The sequence below is a fragment of the Struthio camelus genome, chromosome 8, assembly GCF_040807025.1.
Source record: "Struthio camelus isolate bStrCam1 chromosome 8, bStrCam1.hap1, whole genome shotgun sequence".
In the NCBI taxonomy this organism is placed as follows: domain Eukaryota; kingdom Metazoa; phylum Chordata; class Aves; order Struthioniformes; family Struthionidae; genus Struthio; species Struthio camelus.
In genome coordinates this window covers 29,584,710-29,611,735 of record NC_090949.1, presented here as the reverse complement: position 1 = coordinate 29,611,735, position 27,026 = coordinate 29,584,710, and the positions used below count along the sequence as shown (strand labels likewise).

General features: G+C 43.1%; 1 protein-coding gene across 5 annotated transcripts in view; it reads left to right on the top strand.

Moving 5' to 3' along the window:
* The window catches only part of AGBL4 (AGBL carboxypeptidase 4), a 964,275-nt gene that overhangs the window by 876,352 nt on the left and 60,897 nt on the right, over positions 1-27,026 (top strand). The gene's annotated exons all lie outside the window — the stretch shown is intronic.

The following is a 27,026-nucleotide window of genomic DNA, read 5'->3' as shown; positions in this document are numbered from 1 at the left end:
AAAGTGAGAAATGGGGAGCAGGGAGAACAATTCTTCACCTTTTTATTTTTTTTTCATTTGGCTTCCTCCACTGAAAAGGACATTGGAGGGGGTGAAGAGGAAGGGGCTGAAGGTGATAAGGGGACATAGCAAACTCAAGCATTCAACTTCATTTTACCCAGTAGGGTTAACTATTTTCAAGGAATAGCTTCTTGCAGTGTACACATATGTACAGCATCTTGCCACTGAGGAGAAAATTGTCATGTCATTAGGTTAGTTCCATGTATTTATTTTATTATGTTGGTACTTTGGCCTTTTAAGAACATGCATCTTAGTTTCATCTTAAATTTTCCTCCTCACTTCATTCTCATTGCACTGACAACTGCTTATTTATCCTCCTTTTAAAGGTCTCATTTATCAAGAACAGTTTTTGCAATGAAGGGTGGAAAGAGTCTCTATACAAATGAGATCATGCTTCCCTTGAATATGTTTTCCTTGATGACTTATATGTCATGCTAGCTCCAGTTCCCTTTTCCAGGGAGATTTTTTTTTTTTTTTTTAAAGTGCTTCACATTACATAGAATTTGGGTGTGGGGTCTGGCCTCTCTATTTGCTGAACTTGTCTTCTGCAGCCAGGGCTGCATCATTCTCAATTCATTCACTGTGGTCATCGGCAGTCCGAGAGCAGGAAACAAGCCCTGGATTGCGGAGATCTTGATGGCAATGTATGCAAAGCTCAGACTGCGGCTTGATTTCCCCAGTCACAGGTTCACCTAGCTGGGTGAGAAAGGAGGAGAGGCTTGTTTTGACCAGCCTGGTTGGCGCTTCGGAACGGTGCTCTCTGCCCGAACGGTATGCTCTCCTGGCAGTTTTCCCTGGTGGTTTTTATTGCTTCCTTTTCAACAGAGGGACTCTGTCAAGGCTGCTTAGGGTGGCTCTTCCTCATATGTGCAATTTCCTGCTTAGAGGAGGAAAGAGCTGCTTGAGGCAGTCTCTGGGCTGGTCTGCTCTGACATTGGAGTGGCTGGGTTTAAGCACACCCTGTCCTGGCAGGAAGAGTTTTCCTCTCACAGAAGTGCTTGTGACCAAAAGTAAAACAATTGCAAAACATTCCAATTTAGCCTAAGCAGCTCTTCCAAGGTATTTGCAAGTCACTGATTAATTAATGCTCGGAGATTTTAACGGACCTGAACCAAAGACACAGCCAGTCAGTTCATATGGGGCTCCAAGGACAGGCGTGCTTCTCTTAACTCTCTAGCTACGTGCAGGCAGCAAGTCAAGCAAATAGATGAAACAAATATAGTCAGCCCGAACACTGTGAACTGATAGGAAAATTATTCAGGAAATCTGCCTTCACAGGCCTATCTCTTAGGGCTTTATTTGTCCCATTCTGATGTCGCTGGGTTGTATTTTTTTTTGAACAGAAACCAGATCAGGGTGAGTTTTTCAAAGCTTTTAGGGTTGGCTTAAGAAGTGCTGGCTGAGGCTCAGTTAAAATTCAGGGAACCAACAGCCTTGAATAGGCAATACAAAGGAAGCCAGACCCCACATTCAGACACTAACCATACTGATTCAGTGTAGGGACCAAAACAATTGAGAATCTCTAGATTTTACAAAAATATTACTTTAAGCTAATATTGCTCTGAAATTACCTTGTAGAAATAAACCCATTTTCAAGATTGCAAAACTGAACAAACTGTAAAGTTTTCCGTGTTTGCACTGGTGGCATATAATTCTACCTGTCAGCTTCTTTCCTTTACAGCATTCACACCAACAAGATATCACAGTTCCCTCATCATGCTACTAAATAACTAGATTAATAGAATATTTTAACGTCTTCATGCTTCTTAGGGCTTAGGTGCTAACACGTGATCTGTACAAACCTCTGCATCAGCCTATAATAGATATATTTCTCCATTGGGTAGCATTATGCATTTTTTTCAGACTTATGTGATTAAACATTTTTTTGTAATTATTAAGATAAATGGATACCTTACATACATGACAATGGGAGATAAACTTTCAGCCCAATAAGTGTTACTTGAATTCTAGCATTGTTAATGTGGACAGTAACTTTTTCAATAAGGAAAAATAAGAAAAATAAAAAAAGAAGAGCAGGTATCATTAAAGTGGATCAGTTACTGCATTTACTATGACTGAATGCTCTCTCTTAAATTAAACTCCCCAAATATTCAGCATTTAGAGGATTATACCTAGTTTATTCTACATAAACAAAGAGCAGAAGGTGCCCCTAAGGCTGCACTATTTAAAGGATATCCAGTACTGAAAGGTCTCCCATCAGTCTATGCATGGGGTATACGGTTGGCGTGTGTACGTTGGGGTAACAACATCCTGTGCAGCGTTGTGTTTCTGGTCTCTTCTGACAAAGAGACCACATGATTGCATGCATGTCTCAGGCCTCAATTAGGATTGTATCCGTAATGGTTACTGCTGGAGCGTCTCTTATATTTTTATCCTGCAGACAAAGCACTGCATCAGGCATAACCTCCTGAACGTGCCATTACACCGTCCTTTTGAAGTACATATGTGGCTGGTAGGTCTGTGTCCAACTGATATGTACCTGGTCTACGAGAAACATTAGGGATATGTTCTGTAAGCCTGGCTCTGCAGCGTACCCGGTGATAACATGTACTGCAGATAACGGTGAATGGACTCTGTTTTGAAGGCATAATAAGAGGATTGTAGGCTTATGGGTTTGTTGCCTGGAAGTAAGTGGACAGAGACACCTTGTTTAAAACCCTTCTCACACACGCGCACATTTGGTGGTAGCTGATTAAAAAGGCAGCACAGCAACAGTTTGCTCAGCAGCAGGTAAAGAAGCTTTAAAATGAACTGATACGCTTCCATTAAAGAAATACCATGTTTTACTAGGCATTTACAGAGCTTATGACACAAGGCATGTAAACTGCTCTGTAACATTCACCAGGGACTCAGCTGCTGAGCTGTTTAGATACACACCAGCCACCTAGCTGGGTGGGAGCATGGGATAAAAGAAGGAGAGGAAGGAGGAATCTCCAGCTGTTGGGCTCTCAGAGTACCAGATAAAGGTAAAGGAGTCTCAAATTAACAGTTTCCAAATCTATTCGGTTCATTTTTCAGTGTGTTTGAACTGAATCCCTGCTGCACAGCAGGCATCCCGTAAGAGAGCATAAAGGGTTTCATTCCTCCAAAGCCCTGTCACGAGATGGGAAAACATAAGTGGTAGAGACTAGGCAAGAATTGGTTTAATTGCAGCCTGGTAACAACTGAAGCAGTCTGGTCGCTGTAGGGGGAGCGATTAAGATGGGTGGGCGCTGCAATTATCAGCATGTCCTGGCTTTGTCACGTATTTCAATCTTAATGCTAAGGTGCTCCTGCCCAAAGTCCAGCCTTTAGTCATCTGTGTACAGCTTTACTTGTTGAAATCGCTTCTGAGTGGGCCAGTAGACTGGTACCCTGGACTGGGGTTCTGATGAAATGGTGGTTCTTTGCATGGCTGTTCTAAGCACGTCTTCACCTCTTTGCCTCAGCGTCCTCAACATGCAGAACGAATTTAATGATGTTTCATTTGTAAAACACTTTGGTAGCTGCGGGTGAAGAACACTGGAGAAGAAAGACGCATTATTAAAAAGACCTACCTTGGGATTATATTCACATAACAAACAGCTGAGAAATGAGCTTGATACTTTAACACTATAGCTGAACTGACTTGCAAAGTAATGACGTGGTATCTTCCATTTCACTAAATGTGTTGAATTGGAAGCTTTGCACCTTAAAAAAAAGAGGGGGGCATAGTTGCACTGCTGAACTCTCTCCCATATTTATGGACATAAAAGATGTATTTATGAGTCTATGGCTTGTGTGCATACTTGTCCGTACATGCAGAATGAAAGCTTGAATTTCCTCAAGTCTCCTCAGGTGTCTAACAGGAACTTGCACCTTGAGCTATTAGCACAGCTGGGACCACCAGGTTCACCCTTATTCTTAACTTCCAGCAGAATATTAGCCTGCCGCTTGACCACTGAGAATTTAATGAGTTAAATCGTCTGGAGGAAAGAGTCATTTGTTCATATCCAGATTTCTGTTAAAGATTGCCTGTGGATCTCAGCCTGTCCCCTCTACCACAATGTACTTGGTTAATTTGGCCTTTTTTACATTCCTTTTTTGGCAACTGCCTGACCTGATCCTCCTACCTATGTTAGTGATATCCTTAAAATAAGAACCTTGCCAGCCAGTTTATGGCCCTTGCAGGTTCATTCCCACCCAATAAAGGCAACACTGCTATCAAAAGCCAATGAGGTGTGAAAGGCCGTGCTGACAAAACTGAGGGAGCTCTGCAGAAGCTATCCAGTGTGGCTTACATTTGAGCTTGAGTTAGAGCTTGTTCCCAGGAAGACTTCAGTGCAAGTCAGGTATACGCTCATGAAAACACCTCCAGAGGTCTAGTTTTTCATCCTTCGTCTGCTAAGCTCTTAGAAACGGGCACTTTCCTATGCATTGCAAAGAGTGGCATTAAATCCTGTGGAGATTTTCCTCAGAGTGACGTCCTTGCACATCATCTCTCCTGTATTTGGTTCCTTCTCAATAGCATGTTTTGGGCTCTCTTTGAGGACAGAAAACAAAACCCTCTTTCAATCCCACAGCCTGTGAAAGAGTGTCAAGGTTTACAGCTGCAATTTCCAATGCTCTTAATATTACTGGAAGCATAGAGTTAAATTATAGAGTTGTAAAGTTACTTTATAGTGATAATGCTGTCAAGCATCAATATCTCTGCCCCAGGGCACCATGGAAACTCAGTTAATGATATAAGAAGCTGATATTTTTCAGAGTTGCAGCTGTTGGCTCATACCCAGAAGGAATTTGTGTCTGTGTTCATATTGAATATATACAGGGGGACCTGCTCAAAGAAAATTAAGAAACAGTGAAAGTCTGTTTAATGAAGTGCACTGGAATGAAAGTCCAAAGGAGTCTACGGTATTGCAGTATACACACCTCTTTCCCTGACAGAGCTCTGTTCAGTGGACAGCGCTGTAGAAAAATACTTATTTTGCTGTAAGGGGGTGTTTGTAGTGAGGAGGTGTGCTTTCGTATGTAGATTTGTTTATCTAGATGCCTGTAGCATTGACGCCATCAATCTATGCAGGCACCGTCAGGGAGTATCAGTAAAGAAATGGAAATTAAGGCAAGTGACTACAGTCAAGTTAGGAATATCTATAATTTTTGTAATGGATTTCTTAGCATCTGCAACCCAAAGTGCTTTGATAGCCTCAGATGAAAGATGCTGTAAAAGTGCAAAGTGTTAGTATAAAGGCTTTTTTAAGGAAGAATTCTAGTTTTTTGCTGAAATGTAGACTACCGGTCTTGGAAGGGATCTTCAAAGTATTTCCTGGGGATTTAACCATATGATTCCCGTTACATTTTGGTTGGGAGCTAGGTATCAAACACCATACAGGTGAGTATGGAAAAAGTCTTACAGTTAACTGATGCAGTCAGAGTGATCTTGAGTAATTGTTTTATTTGTTTGCCCAGGTGCTTTGCACGCCTCCCTTTCGGTAAGCACCCACATGGTTTTCTGTGGGGAGGCAGGGAGAGGCAGTCATATTGAGAGGCCTGTTATAAATTGAAGTAAAAGGGAGTTTGCAAGCTGAGGATCTATCCTGAGTGGGATGAAGCATCCTAGGAAATACGCTGTGAGCCACCTGCCCTGTCAGATTTTCAGGCACAGTCTAACCCGAGCAGCAGGTGGACATCATGGTTTGCTGCAGAGTCTTGGTGTCCTGGACGATGTGAAGGAGGGCCTCACAAGGGTGGAGTGGCTTAGTTTCCTCTCTCTTGTGTACTTAGGTTTCTTTCCCAAGGATACTAAAGTGCAGGGAACAGAAGAAACAGTCTAGTCCATCTTGTTTTGTTGTGGGACCAGAATGTAACTAGGGTGCATATCTAGACCCAAAAGCTTAGAAACGATCTCAAGTCAGTTTTAGACTTGCTTTAGAAGTGCAGGGACTTGGCTTTTTTGAAGAATGACAGCAGAAGGACTTCAGTAGCTGTGTGTCTAGGGAATTTGCACAGGTTGACTTGAGAACTGTCAGTATTTGCAACCTTATTTGAGATCAGGAATCTTGTGGACGGTATAAGCGTATTAGAGAGGCACATGCGCAAATAGCATCCCTGCTTCCTGCCGACTGTCTTCAATTCAGTGCTGGTGGAGAATGTGCTCTTTGGCTTAGGTAGGGCTGTTTTTGGTGAGATGAGATGGTTGATCCTTATAAGCCAGCCAACATGAGAAAGGCCAACTCCAAAAGTGATCTTACAACCAATACAGCCTTTGGGGTTTCTGCTGAGACACTAAATCACGCTAATCAATGCCAGATTGTCCCTGAGACTTTGCCGCCTCTGAGGCAGTAACTAAAATGCTCATCAGTGGGTTCGGGTCAAGCTGTCAGAGGCTTCTGGTTGCTGTTGGGCCAGCTCAATCAGTGGTCTGCGAGCATAAAAACTCTTAATTCATAATCTGTTTGTTGTTGGCATAAAAAACATAAAATTTACTTGTTAATAATAAACAGTTACATTTTTCCATAAGTATTTCTTTTACACCCAGGAAAAAACACTTAGACCAAGCACAAGTGATGCTTTTGCTGAATGATTGTAAGGTGATGCTGAGTACGTGAGCGATTGCAGAGTTGTGGCTAATATAAACAAATGTAAAAGCTCCCTCCAAGCACTGCTATCCCACTTAAACTGGCTTTCAAGGTCTTGAACACTTCTCTTATGAACTGACTTTTTTAAAAACTTATATTTTTCCTTTTTCTTATAAGCAACTTTAGACAAAACTAAGCATATGGAACTGATAGCAAGGCTCTTGGGTGCTCAGAGCACCATAGAAATGCTATTAGACCTGTAGTTAAAATAATTCTTTGGTAAATGTTAAATTCCTATTAGTAACACTTGCTAAACTTAAGTGCAAAGGAAAGGGCAAGGCTAATCTGAAAGGCAATGGAGAGCAGGGCTTAAAAGATACTAACAATTTGTTGGAAATGTCTGAGGGGAGTGGTTAATATGACTGGAGAATAACGTCTGTAGGCTGAAGATTTAGGTTAGGTGAGGGCTTTAGCCAGTGTTGTGCTTTGGAGCTTTCCCAAACGTCAATGAGAACGAGGAGGAAAGAGCCTTTCAGAACGAAGCGTTTTTCAAAAAGCAATAAACAGAAAAATTGCAGTGTCTCTCCCGTAGGTCTCTGTCTGCTTTTCTGTCAGCCTGTCATGGTGTCTGCCTGTCTTCATGCTTGCCCTCCTTTTTCTCTTCTCTATATCTTTACATTTCTGGCTGAATCTTCTCCCCTGTGCATGCCCCTCTTATGTCTGTATCCTCAGCATCTCGTTTGCAGTTTCAGGCCATGTCCCCTACCCCTTGCATCAGTGTTGTCCATACCTTCTTGCCATCTCACCTGGCTTTTCATAGGTTGTGTTTCATTACTTAGATACACCCATTCTCTGCTTTTTGCCCACTTTGTGCTCTCTCTCCCACCTAAACTGTTCCTTCTCTCCTTTATATTTTGTAATCTAAAAGCTCAGCAGCTTTGATGATTAAAGAGAGATCCAAGGTGGGAGCTTAAGCTATTTCTTACTTTCTTCTTCTTTTTTTGGTCCCAAATGCCAAAATCCTAAAAGGAATCTGAGTCATTTTTAGGAAACCCAGTAAAGAAACCAGTATCTTGCTGTACATGTGTCTGTCTGTTTTCTCAGCTGCTTGACCAATTGCTACTGAATTTGACAGTGATGAAGGTCTCAGAGATATTACATTCCTACGAGTTTCATGAAAAATAGCTGGTTGAATGAGGAGAGAGACCAAAATTAATCTCTCCAGTAGGGACAGCTGCAACTCTATTGTTAGAAACTAGAGGACAGTATGCATGAAAGTCACATGAAACAGTCTGTATCTCCTAGCTCTCCTGGGCCTGTCACTAGTGAGTAGAGACCTCATTTCACTTTCCTTTTCTCTAAAAACTTTTATCCTCAACGTTGCTGCAAACCTTAAAAAGGATATCTGATAGCATCCTGAAAAGCAGATTGTATCCTCTCCATCAAGCCACTGTTGAAAGGGACTGGAGACATGGCAGCAGGTACAGTTCACAGATGAAATGAGAATACCTATTCAAGCAGGGCCGCTACATGCCCGTCCCAAGCCGAAAGAGTTTCTTGTCACCCAAGCTGACGCTTTGTCCAGAGTTCAGATCAGTAAAAGTCTGAACATGTCTCATGCAGAAAATAAAGATAATCTGTATCTTTGAGCTAGTGTTCAGAAAGGTCACCTTTGTGTTTTGGTAAAAACAGGATAGGTCTGATTCTCCCATGTGCCATCTCTAAACAGAAGAACAGCCAGACCAGCTCAGATACAAATCAGTCCACAGCAGGGTCTTGTCTCTGGCAGAGGCCAAAGCAGATGCCTGAAAAGAATATAGGAACAAAACAAGCATATAACGATACTTCTCCTGAATATTCCCAGCTTCTGGCAATTAGTGGCTTGGGAATCCAGAGTCAGAGATGTGACTGTGTCTGTAGTAACAGTCAGTGGATTTCTCTCCTATGAACCTGTATGAATTTTTAGCATCCACAGCATCTTGTGCCAGGAAGTTCCACAGCTTAACCATGTCTTGTTTGTTTTAAGCCTACCACCTGCAAGCTTCATTTTATGCTTCCTAATTGTTATATTGGAAAAGACATTGATCCCCATCTGCTGTCCTCCTGCTGCTCATATCAGTCCTCTTTTTTCCAAGTTTGAAGTCTCTTAGTCTACCTAGTTATTCTCTGCACAAGTATTTATTCTGTAAAGCATGAGTGGAAAACACCACTCATGCTTTACCTTGCTGTCTACCTTGCTCTGACTTCTGTGCATCACTGTTCCTCAGCAAACCCCGTTCTGGATTACCTACTCCCATAGTCAGGTTGTATTCATGATTTCTGTCAGACCACTTCTGTTTCAAAAACCAAGCAATCCCTATTAAATCAGCAGCTGTCATATCGTGCCACAAAAGATCAAATGGTGGGCGACAACCCATTCACCCTTTCTTTATCTCCCACTCCCTCAAAAATACAGTATGTAGATTAGCTACTCAAGACCTCTTGTGTAGCAGGGCAGAGGGATCTGCAGGGCAGCTGAGTGTTATGTGAAGCAAATGCTTGTATCAGTCTATCTTATGCAGACATTAGGCTGGACCATTATTGGAAGACATGTGCATAGTGGGATCTCTTCCCACCATCTTAATACATGGCAAATCTCAGGCTTCCTTTCTATAAATCCCTAACTAGCCTGTTCAAGTGCAACATAACTGGTTTAATCAAGTTAGGGGATTGGAAATGGGTAGGAGGATTCAGTTGTTCTCCTAGGAAATGTATATAACCAAACAGCATGATGTGCACCTTGTGACTTTCCAAAAGAGAGGTGGCTGGATTGCTAACGCTGCTATGTGGCGGAGCCAGGAATGGTTCAGAGGTGCCAAGGGGAGGCAGTCTACAGTACTCTGGTGCTCTTATGCCTGTTTTATCTTGGAGTTTCTGTAGGTTCCTTCAAGATCTGGGAAGCAGCTGATTCTGCTGGCAGAATACAGCTTCATGCCCCTTATGTTACCATGGGATAGCTCTGTAGCAGTAATACCTCCTCTTGAGGAGGTGCCCATGACTGTGCCTGTTCGCAGTCTTGTGTCCTCATATTTGTGCTGTGATACCTTTTTTAAGTCTTAACTTCAGTGAGGATTTGAGGTAGGGCCCTTCCTGGGCCACTAGCGTTATTGTCCTAACGTCCCTTCTTCCTTACTTAATGATTCCTCTTTACTCCCCCATCCCTTGCGTGTCTGCCAAGTAGAATTTGCTGCATTGACTTTCTTTCCAAAGCCAGCCTGGAAGGACAGCTTTCCTTCAACCAGGACACAGAAAGGGCCTATGTCTCCAGAACCATCAATATTTTTCTTGAGATGATAAATGAACTGCCAGTAAACCGAGGCAGCTGCCAGATCCATCTGAGAAACAGACCTTCAGACCCAATTTATCCGTGCTTGTTTTATTTATGTGTCTGGAAACTTTGGAGATGCAAGCAGAGGACTAACTACTCTGGGAGAGCTACTGAGAGTTAGATGGTATAGATAGACACAGTGGGAGTTTATGGACTGGCTGAGACGCTCCAGCTATTACTCTGTGTTAACCTATCTCAAACAAGAAAATGGCTTGCTCCTATAGCGATTCAGCATAGAGAACTCCATAGAAAAGAAACAAAACTCTCAAAGTGAGACATAACTTCTCATATCTGCTCTGTCACTTGCTTTGTCCTTCTCCATCTCTTTTGGTCTCTCTTGAGAGAATTCAGGTTTTTGCATAACCTGTGAAATTTGTTTTGTTAGCAAGATTTTTCTAAGGAGATGAGACATGGCTGATCATGCTGTGCCTGGAGGGATGCAACCAGTGTACGTGCTTGGACAAGTAACGTTTGTAAAGAAAGCGATCTTTTATTGAACCAGCTGATATAATTGGAAAAAATAGACAATCTTTAGGCCCCTTTTGCTGAGCAGTGGGCATATGTGTTTCATATACATTCACACCAAAACTTTTGAGCCCATTTTTCAATTCCAGCCAAATCTGAGGGAGAGAGAGAGAGAGAGACGGAGAGAGAGAGTTCTCAGGGGTATTACTTTTGGGCAAGTTTTTTGAAAATAGGCACCTAACCAAAGGAAAGTGACTCTATTAATACCTCCGTGGGGGGAGCGACTGGCGTATGTTTAAATATTATTACACACCCATATAGAAATGTGGGAGGAGTCTGCTCTAAAATCTCCAGCCCAGAGAGAATTTCAGCTGGCACACAATCTGTATTGCACACTGGAGAAACCAAGGCTAGGAGGAGCCAGGTCTCAGTAGTTGCACTGCTTGTGGGGCAATTAATTTCTCTTTCAAAATAGGTCTGTCCCGACACAGAGCCCGTGTGACCCAGAAGCACAAGCTCAGTGTCTTTGCTGACTAGGGGGATTGGGACTGAGGCTGAGGTAGCAAAACTAGCAAGGATGAGCACTGTGTGTCAGTTCTCAGGAGGAGATCTGGAGGCTCAGCATCCTGATGCCTCTTTCCACATCCCTGTAGCTGTTTTCCAGCGTAAGGCTGGGTATAAGAAAGCGATTTTCCCCTCCCCACCGTGCCGGCCTGCCTGCCTGGGTCAGCACCAGGCAGCACAGCTCACGCTTGCCTGTAGTTCAAGTGCCCTCTTCTGGCACAAAAGGTTTCATTCCTCAATGGCAGGCAAATGAATAGTGGTGGATGTTTTTCTTAAGGTTGCTGAAATCAAGAACAAAGCAGGCTTTCCCTTCCTTCGCCTTCCCCTCTGAATCCTACGTTGTCTGGGCAGGCAATAGCGGTCAGTGAAGAAGGGAGCCTCCCTCTTGTATCAGGCTGAATGGGTCAAAGCTTTTACGTGGGACAGGGCCATGACGTGATCTTGTTTGTATCTGAAATCATAAAAGGAAATTAGACCAAAAAAAAGATTTTTTTTCTTTTGTCGTTTTTTCCCCCCTACCTTCTCTTTAGCTGGTGTAAATCTGGTGCTATCTTGATTTACACCAGCTGAGAATTTGGTATCCTTCACCTGCCTAATGTTTTCTGCTTTGTAATTGTCTCTTGGCTAATTTTGACCTATTGGTGTCAATAGTTTTCACTGTGGATGCCAATGGGATCTAGATTTGACCTGTATTGATTAGGAAGGGATGTCTTGTGATGAAATGTGGGCTGAGGAAAACGTGCAGGCACTAACAGAGAAGTTCCCATTCTAAGTACTCAGTTGGGAAGGGAAAGTTTTGATACACTTGTTAATGTGAATTCAAGGTTAGCAGTACACAGCACAACAACTGCATCTGTCTGCAGGGGGATTTCAAATCAGCCTTTAATAAGAAAAAGGAGTTTCCTGCGCTGCTTTATCGTATCAGTTACCATTGGAGGCCTTTGCATGTGCTTTGGATTTTTCTCTATATTTAAGGAGCATTTGAAGCCATAATTGATTATAGTTGAATTTGTGTTACAAAGCAGGGAACAGCAGGTTAGGGCATTTACTCTATGAGATGAGACTGAGCCTGATTCTCATTTAGATCCTTTATAGCAGAAGGGTTGTGGGGTTTTTTTCCCCTGATAACAAGCAGTGTCTCAGCTATTGAGTACAATGCTGTATTAATAAGTCTGTCCTTATTGCAGGCTCTCTGAATGCAAATCCTTCACATAGCAGCTGGATTGGCATAAGCTAGTTTAGGAAGCACATGTACACCTTGTACTGCCCTCCACCGGGTTTAGGAGGAGTGAAAAAAGCTGAAGCCAGGATTGTCAGATTTTGCAAAGCACCAGGCTGGAAAGGAAAATCCAGCTTCTCCCTTCAAGGTGAAAAGGACATAGGAGATTCTGGTGGTTCTGGTCTGCCCAAGGATCTTTCTACATTGGTCCCTGGTCTGTCACGTGCACTTAAAACTGCTATATGCTTACATTGCCTGTTCCTAGTCACTTCACGATTAGTAAAATAAAGTCTCTGGGCTGAAGTTTAGGAAATGTGGCTTCTAATCAGATGATTTTATTTAAATCTCATGCCTCTGTTTCATCTTGCATTCCTTATTGACCCTGTATGTTTAGATGATATCTAGACAGAGCCAGTCTATGGCAGAGGCTAAGTACAGCACCTAACACAAAGAAATGAGGCTCGTGGTGAGAACCTCTCAGGGTTACCGCACTACGTATAGCAGTGCCAAGAGAGATTGTGTGACAAGAATTGAGATGAGACAGACTAAGAGTTGCCAAGCCAATACAGGTTGAATATTCAAGTAGTTAATGTGAACAGACATCCCTGAAAATAATAGATAATTTTCAAAATTTACCTTATGACTTTCAAAGTAATTATCATGAATATGATATAAGGATGAAAATAAATATGGCGTTCCTCTAACATTTTAGGCCAATGCTCCAAGTATAAAGATATATATGTGAATGTGTGTGCATTAAATACACATATATACCAGAACTTTTTTCTTTTTCTTTTTCTTTTTCTTTTTCTTTTCTTTTTCTTTTTTTTTTAAGTATGTTCTCAAGATTCATGAATTAAATGAGTTACAACAGAGAAAGAAACTAGCATGACCCTTTGTGTGTAGGGGAGCTCCAAACCCCCACTGCAGGGAATACAAATGCCCCTCTATAAGTCAGCCCGAGAACTGGAGCATCCCAGAGTAATGGTGCTGAGAAGCTGGTATGATAACAAAGCAAAGCAAAGTATAGACTAACAGGGTGACATTGCAAGGCAGCAAAAATAGGTGGCTTTTGTATGACTATAATAGCACCACCTGCTTTCAGAACGTTAGTCATCCCATAAACGTGTCCATTCCAGCGAATATCCTTGAGGTAGCTGACACAAAAATCCATAGAAACGATGCACTGAAAAGGAACAGAGAAAAGGGGGAAGAGCAGGAACTCACCAGACTGAAAGCAGCCTGCTGGCAGGGAGAAAAGGAGTAGCTTGGAAATGTATCTGTGCATGTGTGGGTGTGCATGGGGTAGCTGAAGAGAAGTATGTATTCTTCTCGGAGGGATGAATTTGTTTCCTTCTCATCAAACCTCAGCCCCTGCTACTTTCTTTGATTTTTCTCTAATAGGGCCAATCTAGGCACTCAGCAATGATAAATAATCCAGTATTCCAGGGTGACATGCACAGTGACTCGATAATATGGAGAGAAAGAGAAGGACCTAAAGGAAGAAAGTTTCTGTGCAGTTTATTTATTTCCAAAGTGTGCTCTGCAGCGCAGTCAGCTTTGGAAACTCCTTCCCACTGGTTCATGGTACTTCACGATGGGGAGTCTTAGATGAGCTTGACAACCCTTAAACCTTGCTAACAAAAACAGTCTCTGAAAAATGTTCTGTGTTTCCTGGTGAACTGTGTTTGCAGCCACTCTGGTAGGATGCTTCAGTCCTGTTTTGATAAAGGTGATTTGGGACCCTGTGTTTGATCTTCTGGTTAGCTCTGGGTATCAGGATACCTGTGTTAAGCTATTAGCTCTGTCACTGCCTCCTTGCCTGCCTTGGGCGAGTCGCACAATCTTACTTCCCACATTTCCCAGTTAGCAGGCTCTCAGCCTTGCGATCATAACGTTTTCTTTAACATTGCATTTGTGTGCAATTTCCTGGATTTTGACAAAGCAAACTGATAGCAGAAGTGTTGTTGTGCTGACATGCACAGTACATCAGTAGGGCCGAACCTTCGGTCTCACTGTGCAGGCTGCTGCTGCTTAGGCTAACAGAATAGCAGGCTGTCGTTCTCTGTTGGACCAACATAAGGAGGGGAAAAAGGTACGTTTTGCCAGCAGGTTTCATGGCCACTTACTGACAAAGGATGCTAAGACTTGGTGATCTGAATTCTATTTGTGGTTCTGTAAAGAGCTTGCAGACTCAGTGCCTTGATCTGCCTGTCCTTTCCGTTCCTAGCCTTTTCTTAGATGAAAGCACAGGACAGGAGAAGTGGCATTGTCTAGACAATGACACAGGGCAAGGACACAGTCTACTGAGATAAAAGGAGAAGTGAACAGGTACACAGAGCAAAGTGATTTGCCTAAATCTGCACAACCAGATCTCCTAACTCCTTCACTCTCCCTCCTGTGGCTTTTCTTTACGAGATGAAGTTGATTGATTGAAATTGCCCTTTTTGCTGATTGCCGTTTTAATAGTCTAAGCAGTAATGTCAGAAATTCAGCGTGAGGGGTGTGTGTGTGTGTGTGTGTGTGTTTGTTTGTTTGTTTGTTTGTTTTTGGTACGATCTGTTCGTCACTTGCATTTCTCTCAGGTGGGAACCAGAATTGGACAAGTTGGCTTCTCTTTTTATTTGGATGTGGGTCTGTGTTCCTGTCATCCAGGCATAGCAGAGTGCTACTGCTGCAGCTGCATTCTCATGTGGCAGGGGAACAGTCTTATTACAGGGAAGTGAAAATTAAAAACAGAACCAAAAATACCCAGCCTAAATCAACCTGCAAATATAAATCCTGGTCTCATAGGTCTTGGGAAAATCTCTTTGTGTATCTGTGTGTGCTTCATCTCCTTGGTGATTGTCATTTTCTATAAAATTCTTATTTTCTGAGTGTGGGATGTAAGCTTCTACTGTCTTCTGCTTTGGCATTTCTGTTTCCTTGCAGTCCCCTTAGCCAGTTTTCACTCACCTCTTAAGCCATGTCTGACTGCAAGATCTCTAAGGAGGAGATGGCCCTCAGTGCTGCAGGGAGTCCTTTGCCTTGGAGTCTTACGTACACTTAAATGACCACCTAGTTCTTTCCAGGCTTAAAACTGGTGAATAATGAACCCAACTTTATGCCCTGGGGTTCTGGTTCTTGATGGGTTTTTCCACATGCTGTCAGAGTGCAAATAAATAATACGTGCAAGAAAAGGGACTAAAATCATCTCAGCTCCTTTCACTTACAGCCTAACAGGCCAGTGGCTTGAATGCAAGAGGAAAGGATATTCCTATTCTCTGCTCATTTGGCTGACAGTGTAATCACTCAGAGTCATAAATCTTCATTGGAAACTTAGATTGAGATGGTAGAGGAAAGAGAGTGCTTTCAGACAAGAAGCTGGAAAGGGGCTCTGTCTCCGTGGAGGCCAAGCACCGGGGGGAGAGCAAAAGAGCCACTAGAGAATCACCTGTGCTGCTGGGTCCAAAATGGCCTGTAACGCCTGTGGCAGTAACTGTGCATGACAGCTCCCTACCTCCCCTCTGGCCGTTTCCCTGGGCCCGGTCTGTGGCCTCTAGGCGCTCAGCCCCGGGGCAGCTGGGAGCAGAGGTTGTGTGTCAGTCCCACAGTAGCCTTAATATGCACCTGGGAAGCATGTAGGGGCCTGAATCGGGGCCAGGAATAAATTGCAGAGATCTAGAGCAGTTGGCTACCTGCTGTGCTAGCTCTTTAACCCTTCAGGAGCTAACGCTTTCCCACAGCCTGGTGAGCAAACAAGGATGAAAAAAGCAGCCACAGAGCTGAAACGTTTTATTTCCCCTACTAGGTCTGCCAATTAACCCTGTCAGGAACTAGAAAACCACACTAGGCGCATCAACAGAAAATGTACTGAGGAGTGAAAGTGTTTGAGAAAGGCAGTGCAAAGATCTAATCAGCTCCCTGTCTTTCTGGAAGAGCTGAGCTGTGGCACAGGGACAGCAGGAGAGAGGTTTGCAAACACCTCCGCGCTTCAGAAACCGCTGCAGGGCAAACAGAGCCACCAAAGACCGGCTCCCAGTGAGAGTCTGTCTCTGAGCTATCTGACTGCGGTGTGTCTTTCTTGCAAGTGTCACCGTTCCTCCCACCCCTTGACTGCCGTATTGTTTAGCTGTGTTGACTTTGCAGTGTGTTCGGGGGATTTGAAGGAGGAAGCAGCAAAGACTTCCTATCTCCAAGAGCTGAGACTACCTGTCTGGAACTCTTCCCTCTCTGTGTTCACTTCCCCAGCAGTGCTAGGTGAGCCAGTTGCCTTTTCCTTTGCTCTGGGTGGTGGAAAGTTTGAGCTGGGGTGAAGAGAAGAAAGGTAACTGGGTAAGCTGGATAAAGCACAGGTAATAGAAATGGGGCCATCAGGATGTATTTTGCAGGTTCACCTCTGATGGACATGCTGGGCACTATGTAGAGAGCAAGGTGCAGAGACCAAGAGGCCAGCGGGCAGAGCAGGGCTTCGTGCTCAATGTCACCCCTAGTGGAGGCCTGGTTGATTCACAGCCAGGATAGTGAAGAACTGACCATCCCTTGGGGCAGTTTTGTGTCTTAGGTGCAAGTTTCTTGAAGTAATATGGCTAATTCCCTGTGGATCAGCCTTTCTGAATTTCTATCAAAATCACAGAATCACAGAATGGTTGAGACTGGAAGGGGCCTCTGGAGATCATCTAGTCCAACCCCCCTGCTCAAGGAGGGTCATCTAGAGTACGTTGCACAGGATGGCATCCAGGCAGATTTTGAATATCTCCAGAGAAGGAGACTCCACAACCTCTCTGGGCTACGTGTTCCAGTGCTCTGTCACCCAAAAATCATCTGAGTAATGTTGAAAATGGATTTATCTCACAGACACCTCTGTAACCTTTGGAACAAGTATGATCTGCACATGGAGCCAAAGCAGAGCAGCCAGCATGGTGTTTAATTAGCTTCACTTTCATTCTGTAGAAAGCAAGCCCTGTTTCCGCCTGGTATTCTCATATCTTTAGGAATAGTACTATCATGGTGTCCTGTTGGCTGCAGGCCCCGGTGAGTGCAGAACTGGCCCCTGTGTGGTCACCTGGTGAAGCACCCTGCTGTCCGGCCTGCTCACTTCCCTACCTGCTCACCGCATCACTAATACCTTACTGTTTCCAAATCCACTGACTACTAATTGCTTTTCTAGTGCCTCTAGTGCACTGGGTGAGCTGTGAGGGACTGACATGCTGCTCGTTTACTCTGTGCCTCAGGACACAAAGGTGGGCAGATGCTGGATCTGAAGAGTAGCACAAATGGAAGAAAAAGGGGCAGTTTTAGAGTTGAGGTGTACAGAGTTAATATTCTGACTCTCAGGCCATGAAATCAATCTTCCAGGTGAATTTGTAGTCTCTCAAATTCTTTTTGGGCGCGACATGCACCTGAAATGGAACTAGCTGCAGCCCTTGACGTCAGTAAATGCTTTCTTCCCTTCAAAAGAAGCTTGGATTTCATCTTGTTTTTACACCTTCACTTCTCCTTGTAAGGCTCATTGTCACCAGCGTGTCTGGTGTCATCCAACTGCGGCAGCGAGACCAACACTCTGTGCTGCAGAAATTCCCAGAGCACAACACTCAGCAGCTGCCAAAGCTTTCTGCTGGCACCTGCTTCAGGCACAGAGAGAGAGAAAAATATCACTTTGTCTGCCTTCATTGCTGCCCACCAGGAAGCCAACACAGAAAGCACTTTGCTCCTCTGCTAGAGAGACAGGAGGTTAGATGAGCAAGACAGACACCTTGAGCCTTTTCGGCCTTTCCTACAATCAATGTCCCCTCTGTCCCATCCCACTTTTTCCCTGCAGAATTCCTTCTGCCTCTGTTCTGGGAGGCCTGCAGGGAATAGCCTTTTGCTGTGCTTTTCTTCTGCTGTTTCCCACCTGCTAAAGTCCTTCCTTTAAATGGTATGTGTCTAGTTGTTTTAGGCATAAGAGCTGGTGATGCCTGCAGTTGGGCAAACAACAAAAGGATACTTTCAGCAAGGTGGCCAAGAGGAACATCAGATGTTTCTGATGGTTATTTGGACAACTTTCTTCTCACCTCCTTCCTCCACCTGGCTCGATTCCTTTCTGACTCATGTGGGGGTGAGACTGCTGTCTTCCTGTCTCTCCGTCTAAATTGAGGTGGTAGTAAATGCATTAAATCCCTTTCTTGTGTTTCCCCTGTCTTCCCTTAAACCTGCTAGGTCTATCTTCTCTTCGTCTCTCCACATTCTTCCCTGTGTCCACAGGCTGAATTATGTTTCTGAGATTCGCATCTGTCATCTGCTCTCTTTTGAATGCTGTCAGGCATCCTTGATATTTTGCAGCGAGCAGTTCCACAGGTCATCAGTGCATATAGGGATGCGGCTCACTGAGCAAGCCTTCCAGACGAGGTCAAGACTTGACTGATCTGGCCTTGTGCAACTCTGTGCACTTTGGCAAAGCTTCTGCTTCTGCTTTGAAGCAATGATTTTTTTTTACTGAACAGAACTAGAACTGAATAAAACTGGGAGGTGTATGACTTGACCACCCAAAAATGGCTTTAAGATGCCTACCTGTGATAGGAAGAAATATTTTATTACATTTATATTGATTTATATTAGGGAAAAAAATCTTTCTCTCCTAGGAAAAGGTGGAGAGAAGGTATAGAAATGGAAAATAAACATTCTTTTCCACTGCAGAGAAGGTAGCCACAACAAGCAGCTGGTGTGCCATTGGAAATTCGGGCACCAAAACTACCCAAACTCATTTCAGTATTCTACTAGGATGAAATGCACAACAACATAATAAAAGAATCCTGATTTAACAGTTAAAAAAAGAATCAGGTAAAAATCTTTCTTCCTAGTGCTATTTGTAGCACAGATCAAAATACATCAAGGTTAATTATATTTCGAAATCACAGTTCTTTAGAGATGGGCCATTTTATTAGGAGAGGCTGAAATTGTTAAAGACAGATTTTCTATGCATCAGAATAGTTCATATGAGGCTCAAGACTTGACTGGTTTGACCTCAGGCAATGCTTTGCACTTTGATAAAGCTTTTAGTGGCAATAAAGTTTTACTGAATAGTACTAAAACTGAAGCAAACTGGGAGACATAAGGCAGAGGAAATTCTGAAGTATTCACCCAGTTTTTGCAGTCAGGACATGAAGGACTTCTTGTTCCAGAAGCTGCATCAGGCCATCATGTTTCATAAGCACTACGCTATTTGCCATTCCGAATTTAATTTCTAAATATTGGTTATAGCAGTGACTTAAAGATTAGAACTCTAAAAAGAATGCAAAAGTACAAGAGGATACAATAGCTTAAAAGGAAATAATGAAACAAAAGTTTTTTTGAGCTAATATTTTAAGAGAAGGGCTAGAAATTAATTTAAAATCAATAAAAGAAGAGCCATTTTTACTGACCAGTCAAGTCTTGACCTTGTGTGGTAGGTTTTCTCAGTAGGGTAAGTCCCCAGTATTTTGGAGAGCAGACCTGCTGTGGTTCTGCCAGTGCTCAACTGGAAAAGCGGCTCTGCTCCCCTTCTCCTGGTGCAGAACACCAGGGCATGGATGGAGCTTCTCAACCATCCTCGTGTCTAGGCATGGGGTGAATGTCTGCAGTGTCAGACTACAGCTTTCTATGGGGAACTCTCTGAGTGTTACGCTCCCTGCAGTAAAGGAATGAGCATCCCTTTGTCACTAAATATGTGACACTGGGCCAGGGAAAAAATGAGTGATTTGAAACGTGCAAAAAAGTGACTATTTCTTGAGTTAACATCTGGAAGTGACTGGGATCCACTTTGAACTGAGTAGTGTGTGGGAAGTGGGGACTCTGTCAACTTCTGTGTGTTATCCTAGGACGAGTAAACTATGTTAGTGTGTCAAAATACGTCAGTTATGGCAAAGTACAGTGCCTGTCATTCATCCTTCCTCATTTTTTGAGGTGTAGGCCTGCTTGTGGCTTTGTGGTGGGGAATGCCTTTGGATGCCTAGTAGGTTGAGAGACATGCTTGTGTGCAAATCCTCGATGTTTGTAAACTTTGCCTGCTTGGGAAATAGAGATCTCTGAGGATGGAAGGGAGAGATCTGTGCCATTCTGTAGGTTCTTTGGTCCAGAGTTATTTATCCTAGGGTAAGGAATATAACACCTTCTTGATTATTATGACAAGGAGATGTGGTTCATAAAAAAGGTTCAGAACAGAGTTCAGCCACACAGTTCAGCTCCAGCTACACAGCAACAGCTTGCCAGTGTTGCAATCTTTTAACTTAAAGTAGCTAATGGATTATTCTAATACATAGTCTGTGGTTGAAAGACTGCCCCAAAAAGGATAGGTAAGGCGTTCTTGCTGTGTAGATTGTTTTCTGTGTGTTTTTGGCCTAACGTAACATCCACTGAAGTCAGGAGCAAAATCACCACGAATTGAACATTGAAAGGTCAAACCTTTGTGAAGATTAGATCCCCGATCTATATGGATGAAACCTGCTTTTATTGTCCTTAAAGTTGTGTAAGCTCAAGGAAGTAGATGGGAGTAGCTTTGAATTCCTCTTTTTGTCTGTTTTATGATTGCTTGTGCTAAACTGAGGGAAAAAATGAAGCTTTTGTCTCCTTGACTACAATGCTTGTGATGTCATCTGTGTTGTATTTTTTTATTCCCTTCCTTTTAGGTTCCTTTTTGAACTTGTCCTTATCTGCTCTTCCTTTAAAGTCTACATCAGTCCTGTAGGTCTTCCTGCTGCCCATTTCACTATTACAATTTATATTGCTTTGTTGTATCTAGGTCAATTGCTTCTCACACCCTATATAGGCTATTTGTCAAAGTATTGTGCAGTCTGGATTTAATGCCTAAAGTGAACAATAGTCTCCCCAAGGGTTGCCCTCTATTGCTTCTTATGGAGATGGAGAACAAACTTGGAAATTTTGTTTTAAAAATGAGTTTTGTTTTTAAAATAAATTCATTCTACTTCCTTTTTAATCTAAGGCTTGGTATCGCTAGCCTGTCCTACGCTGCAGGCAGATCAGTTGGGTATGCTGGAGTGAATGATGTTAGAACCTTCACCTTATGTGAAAAAATATTAGGTGTGTGATAGTTCTGTAAAATTGTCCCCTTACTGCCTTGTCTGCAAATGGCTTTCAAAAAGCCTGACTGTGTGGAAGAAGCCATCCTTGCACACATTTGAGTGGGAGAAATCAATCTTGAGATAATGGCCAAGCTTCTCGAAAAATCCCTTCTCTCAAAGGCTTGGTTTTCATTTTGGAGTTTGTCATTTTTTATACCCTAGGACTGTCAGTGTAACACAGGACTGGAATTTCTAAGCCACTTAGAAAGCAGTTCTTACTAAAAGCCCGGAAGTATTCACATCCCCTTTCTATCTGGCTCGTCCAAAGGTTACTGCATTCACCTATATCAAGGCTTTGCTTATGCTCAGACTTGACAGAGTATTAGCTATGCAGTTTTTTTTTTTTTCCAGGTGAAAACTTTGCTGTAAAGATGTATAATTAATAGATGCAAGCTCATTCTGTTGCCATTTGTTAGTTATCTTTAAGGAACTCGATTGTTGTTCTTTTTGTTACTCTCCTTGATCCTTTTCTCTAACTTCAATATGAATCACATGGCTATGCCACCTGGCCTTCACCAAAAAAGGCTACTGTCTTCCTGCTGTAGCCATTTTAGCCTCCCTTTGCTGAAGTCCAAGGCAATTCCCATTTTGTCCTAAGATCTTGCAAATAAATTGTATTGCTTTTGCATTTGTCAACATTAAGGGCTATTTGCTGTATCTTGTCCAAATTACCTACCAAAGCTAAGGACTCTGTAGAATTTCTTTGTTTGCTTTTTCCTTTCCCCTCGATGTCCACTTCTCCAATTTTCTGTTGTCAGCAGACTTAACCAGTTTGCAGTCAGCTTCTCTAAGCCATTTATATAAATTAGGCTTAGCAGGGGTTCCAAGGATCATACGGCAATGAACATTACTTTGCATTTGTTACCTTTAGTTTTCTTTTGTCGTATGTTGACCCAGTTCTAGAGTAGATCTAAATTGTTGGATATTTCTTGGCTGCTTCTCTCATGTCCATTATACGGCCCTGCTGGCAACTGCAGGAACTCTGAAAACAACGTTACTTGGAGTCATTTACATAGCCTAAAGTTAGAGCAGGAAGGGACATACTCAATGACCTCATTCAGGGGGTCCCATCATTTAGGTCTCTTAATTAACGATGATTCTGTTTTGCTGTTCTGTAGCCTGATCACTATCTATTCTCATTTGCTACGCTAACTCCTTGCAGAATTTCTGCTGAATGTGCAGCTTTCCCTGGAGTATTTGGCCAAGCTGCCTAAGTAAGCCATAATAAATTGTATCACATATAACTTAGTCTTTGATTTACTCCCCTCTCCTTTCACGCCAAGGTGTCTTTTAATAGTTTTTGTCATCAATTCAAAGCACCTGGATGGAGATGAGAAGCCTGGGCTTGTCTCTGAGACACTTACGGTCTGGATAGTAGCAGGGAACACTTTATAGCCCACTCTCTAGGATCCCATGCGCAGAACCATCTCTCAAGGACAGGCCTTCCATGATGGCAGCAGCCCATGCCACCTATAACCAACCCACTCACTGGTCCCTCCCAAATCCATCATCATCAAGCTTCCTTAGACTGGAAAAAACACAGAAGCTCTCCTCTCACCTTGGCTAGTCTCTGAACGGGCTCAGGAAGCTACAGGGGCTTGTCAAAAATGGATTTGTGCCCTTCGCTCTTCTGCCTCAAAGGAGAAAGATGACCATTAAAACAATTTCTTTTAGGGTTCATTTACCCTGTTTTTTGCAACACGTGCTGTGGTGCTTATGACTGCCTCAAGGCTGTATCTAACAGAAATCCCAGGAGAGGGAACATCATGGATATGCCCTTAGGTCTATTGTAAATTTGAGTGAGTTGATCATGTCTCCTTTTCTTTACAGCTTGTCCAGGACTCTTGATTCTTTAACTTAATAAGTATGGACAGGTCCCATGCTCTCAGCTTCAGGGCCTTTACTCACTAACAGTTTGGAGCAGCTGCATTTGCTTGCTTTTGGATTTAGGAGAGAGAAAACCCCTCTTGGAGCTCTCCCTTGGACTGAATATTTCCGTACGATCTCTGTCTGAGGGCACTGTTTGGCCCAGTAGTTTTAAGGACAGAAATTAGACCTGTGTGATATTTTGAGAGAGACACATATATATTACAGGATATTTTCATTCTGCCTCCCTGTTCCAGTTGTCAAAGGGACAGGGGTCTGGAGCAAGTGAGATTTCTGCTTTCTGAGAGAGACTCCATTTTCTAGCCTCTGGATGCAAGAGCATTCAGCTATGGTTTGTCATGCTGCTGTATCTCCAGTAAGGTTCTGCAGTTTGCACACAACTCAGGTGAAACAAAGGAAGAGAGCTGCAGCACTTGTTTTCCTGCAGTGTTGGAATAAACACTGTGGGATTACGACTTTGTCCGTCCAGCACCTGAGAGCGAGAATCCTACACCTCTTCTTCAAGGCAAAATAGTTCACATAGGTTCATTGTCTTCTCCAAAGCACCCCTGGATAGAAAAGACACACCACTTGCCCTCCGCCCATGCCCCCTGAAACAGGGTTTCTAGTGAGACAATCAGCTTGTTTCATTTCTCCAGGGAAAGGACAGCCAGGGCTGTATTTCAATACATCAGGATGTATTGAAAAGGTGAGGCCCTTTCTGTTAGTGCTGTAATGGAAGAGGAGCCTAAAGAGAAGAAATGTGACCATTTCAGGGGCACAAAGTCATCGCGTTTCTGCTGTTACATTCTGGGAACAAAAATAGCAGGGACAGGTCCCAGCTGCCGGCCACAGTGTGTTTGAAAAGGTTATCAAGACATTATAGCATGTAAACAGCAGAGCTATTAGCTCTGAGCTGTGAAAAGTTTCTAACCTTCACCGCGAAAACCTTAAATTATTTTTGAAGTGTTAATGAAAGTCAGCTCTCCAAAGATGGATGTGGAGCATGGAATTGCATTAGACAAATGGCAGTAACATTTTAACAGTTACTGCTTCAGAAGCCCCCCTCTGAGAGGATTCAAGGAGGCTGGAGACCAGGCGCTTTCCTGAGTCCCTTTGTGAGGGGAGTAAAGCAAGTGTGTTTTATATCAGGCTATTTACACAAATACACAAACACTGTGATTTCGTTTCCCGCGTGTTTTAAGCCCCATTCGTACCTCCTTGAAACTCTTGGAAACTATTGGCTTGAGGATATTTAATGTGGCTGCCTGCTTTTAGAGCTGGCTTAATCCACTTGGGTGAGGTGTGAACCAGGCAAGCCTAAGACTAGCCCTGCAGATGTAGATGTGCCGGTGGAGGCACATCCTGCATCCTTATTTTCTTGTGTGTATCCCCCCCTCCTCCCCCACAGATGTGAGAGGTGCTATGCTAGTGCTTGGTACTTGTGTGTTGACATGTGGGTGCATCTTTTGCGCCCTTTTTTATATAACCTTATTACATCTGCCTCTAATAGGCACTCAAAAGAAAGGCTGCACGGGGTGTACCCTGTCTCGTCAAATGCTTGTCATAAACGTCCCCTTTCCATTGCACAGGCAGCCAGGCTTTAACACTACTACATCACCCTTGGTCTGCCTCAAACAGCACAAAATGCTTTGTCCGAATTGCAAGTATTCATTAGGCAGCATTTAGACTGGGAGAGACGAGCCTCTAAAGAGCAAGATATCTTGACCTGTTACAATTGTTCTCTCCCATCTTCAGTCATATCCTGACTGTGTCCATGTATTTTTATGATTGAGATTTATATTAGGGAAAATGAGTCCTTCTGGGCCTTTTGATCCCATAAAGAACTTGTACAAATGCTTCATTTGGGATGCAAGGGTGTAGTGGGTGCCTAATCCTCCGCAGGATCGGAGCCAGGGAGAGTGTAGTTTTGCTGTGTTGTGCCCTGGAGTACTTGCTAATGTTTCATAGTTGAACAAGGACAAGAGAAGAGGTAAATGTGCAAACTGTGACTGAATTTAAATATTTACCTTCTTCATAAGCAGAGATGTGTTGCAACTGAGTCCCCTGCACTGAGTAGCCTCAAACCTTGGAGAGGTTCTCATCTAATTCTTTGGGCTCCTTCTTTGAGACCCATTCAGTGCTTATGCTTCCCCTACCCTTTTCTACAGATACAGCCAATTTTATAAAAAGGACTTTATCTTTCTCTCAGTCTCTCTTTATTTTCAGGTCAGATATTTCCCCTTTCCTCTCCTTTTTGGAACAAGGGGGAAAAATAACCTTTCACCAGCTCCGTAACCTTTTCATGCATAATAACATTTTAGGCTTTTATTACTCTGTTGAGACAAAGCAGGCTCTGATGAATTTCAATTCAGCGCAGAATCGACCATGCTACAGTGTCTAGTCATACAGGGAAGAAAACCTCTCTCCAATTCTGGAGCAGGTTGAAAGACCAGAAACTGTGATTATAATACTAGAGTCAATAAAGCTTAAAGCTCTGTCTTGCTTCCCCACTAAGGAAGGTGAAACAAAATCTCTCTACCCCCCACAAATCAATTTTAAAGCCATTACCTGGGTGATGACGTTCATCAGCATTTTCATTGCATACAATGTGGACTCATTTTTGTGCTGAGTGTGTGCAGTTAAAGGGATCCTGGCAGCCCAGGCAGGTATTGTAAATGAGTTAATTTCTGGCACTGCATTTTCTCCTAGTCCCCACCTCAGTTTTTTGCACTTTTAAGATTACATTTTCCTCTTTATTTATTTTTTTTTTTTAATTCTCTCTCCTGTTTCCCTGTGGAAGGTGCACTCAAGAGAAGCTCAAAATACAAAGGAATGTGCCACTGTGGTTGGGATGCAGCAGCACCAGGTGTATTTGGGAGTCTTTTAAATAGATTTTTTTTTCTATTTTTGAATCTGCAGACAGTTGCATTATTAAGTCTTTCGTTCCAGCTGTGAAGCCGAAAATCATATTTTTAAATGAAAGCTGGGGAAATCTCAGATAATCCTATGGCTTTTGGAGCCTAGACTTTTACAGAAAATACTCTAGACCTCTGTTAAAGCTGTGAGTCTTTGTGAGACTGGCTGTGCATGTTTCAGTAGCTTGGGAGAAAGAGGGAGCTTGTGCTTTCTGTCTTTGATCATACGCTTTGCTTGAGAGTGGTCAAATTTCTGAACCAAACGGGTGAGGTCCCAGCCACGGGCGTTCCTTCATGGACCCTCGCTGTGCAGGGATGGGAAGGGACACTGCTAGCTTTAGGCACCTTATTCGTATTCTCTACTGACTGCTTAACTGAAAGAGGTGAGTTTGGTGGTCAGGGTAACTCCTTTAAGCACTTGCCTATTTGTGAGTGTTGAAAGAGGTACTTTGCTGAGGTGTTGCATGGTGCCACTGACAACCTGGTCCAAGGATAAAGCAGCCACTTAGGCTGGGAAAAGCTGTCTTGGTCTTCAGGTGACTTTCTGCAGAGGAGTTTATCCAGCTCTTCCCTGGGTTTATCCAGCTCTTCCCACCCTTGTAGAATTTGGTTTGGTGATGGATGTTTTTGCATCCTTGCTGCTCTCTCATGTATTCACTTTGTTCTGGTGCATCTTCCTTTTTCCGTGGAAAGCATTGGACCAATTTGACAGTGTAGCTCTGTAGCTCTGCTAAGTCACATACTGAACAGGATAGAGAGAGCCTGCTTTGATCAGTCAGGCGCCAAACCTACATCCAGGCTCAGCAAAGCCCTCCCTGTATTATTCTCCTTGGAATCTGAAGTTCAGGTAACAGCCTTCAAAATAAAGTGGCATGGAAAACCTTTGCAAAAGTGATTCAGCCAGCCAGCAGCAGAAGCTTTGAATATGAATTG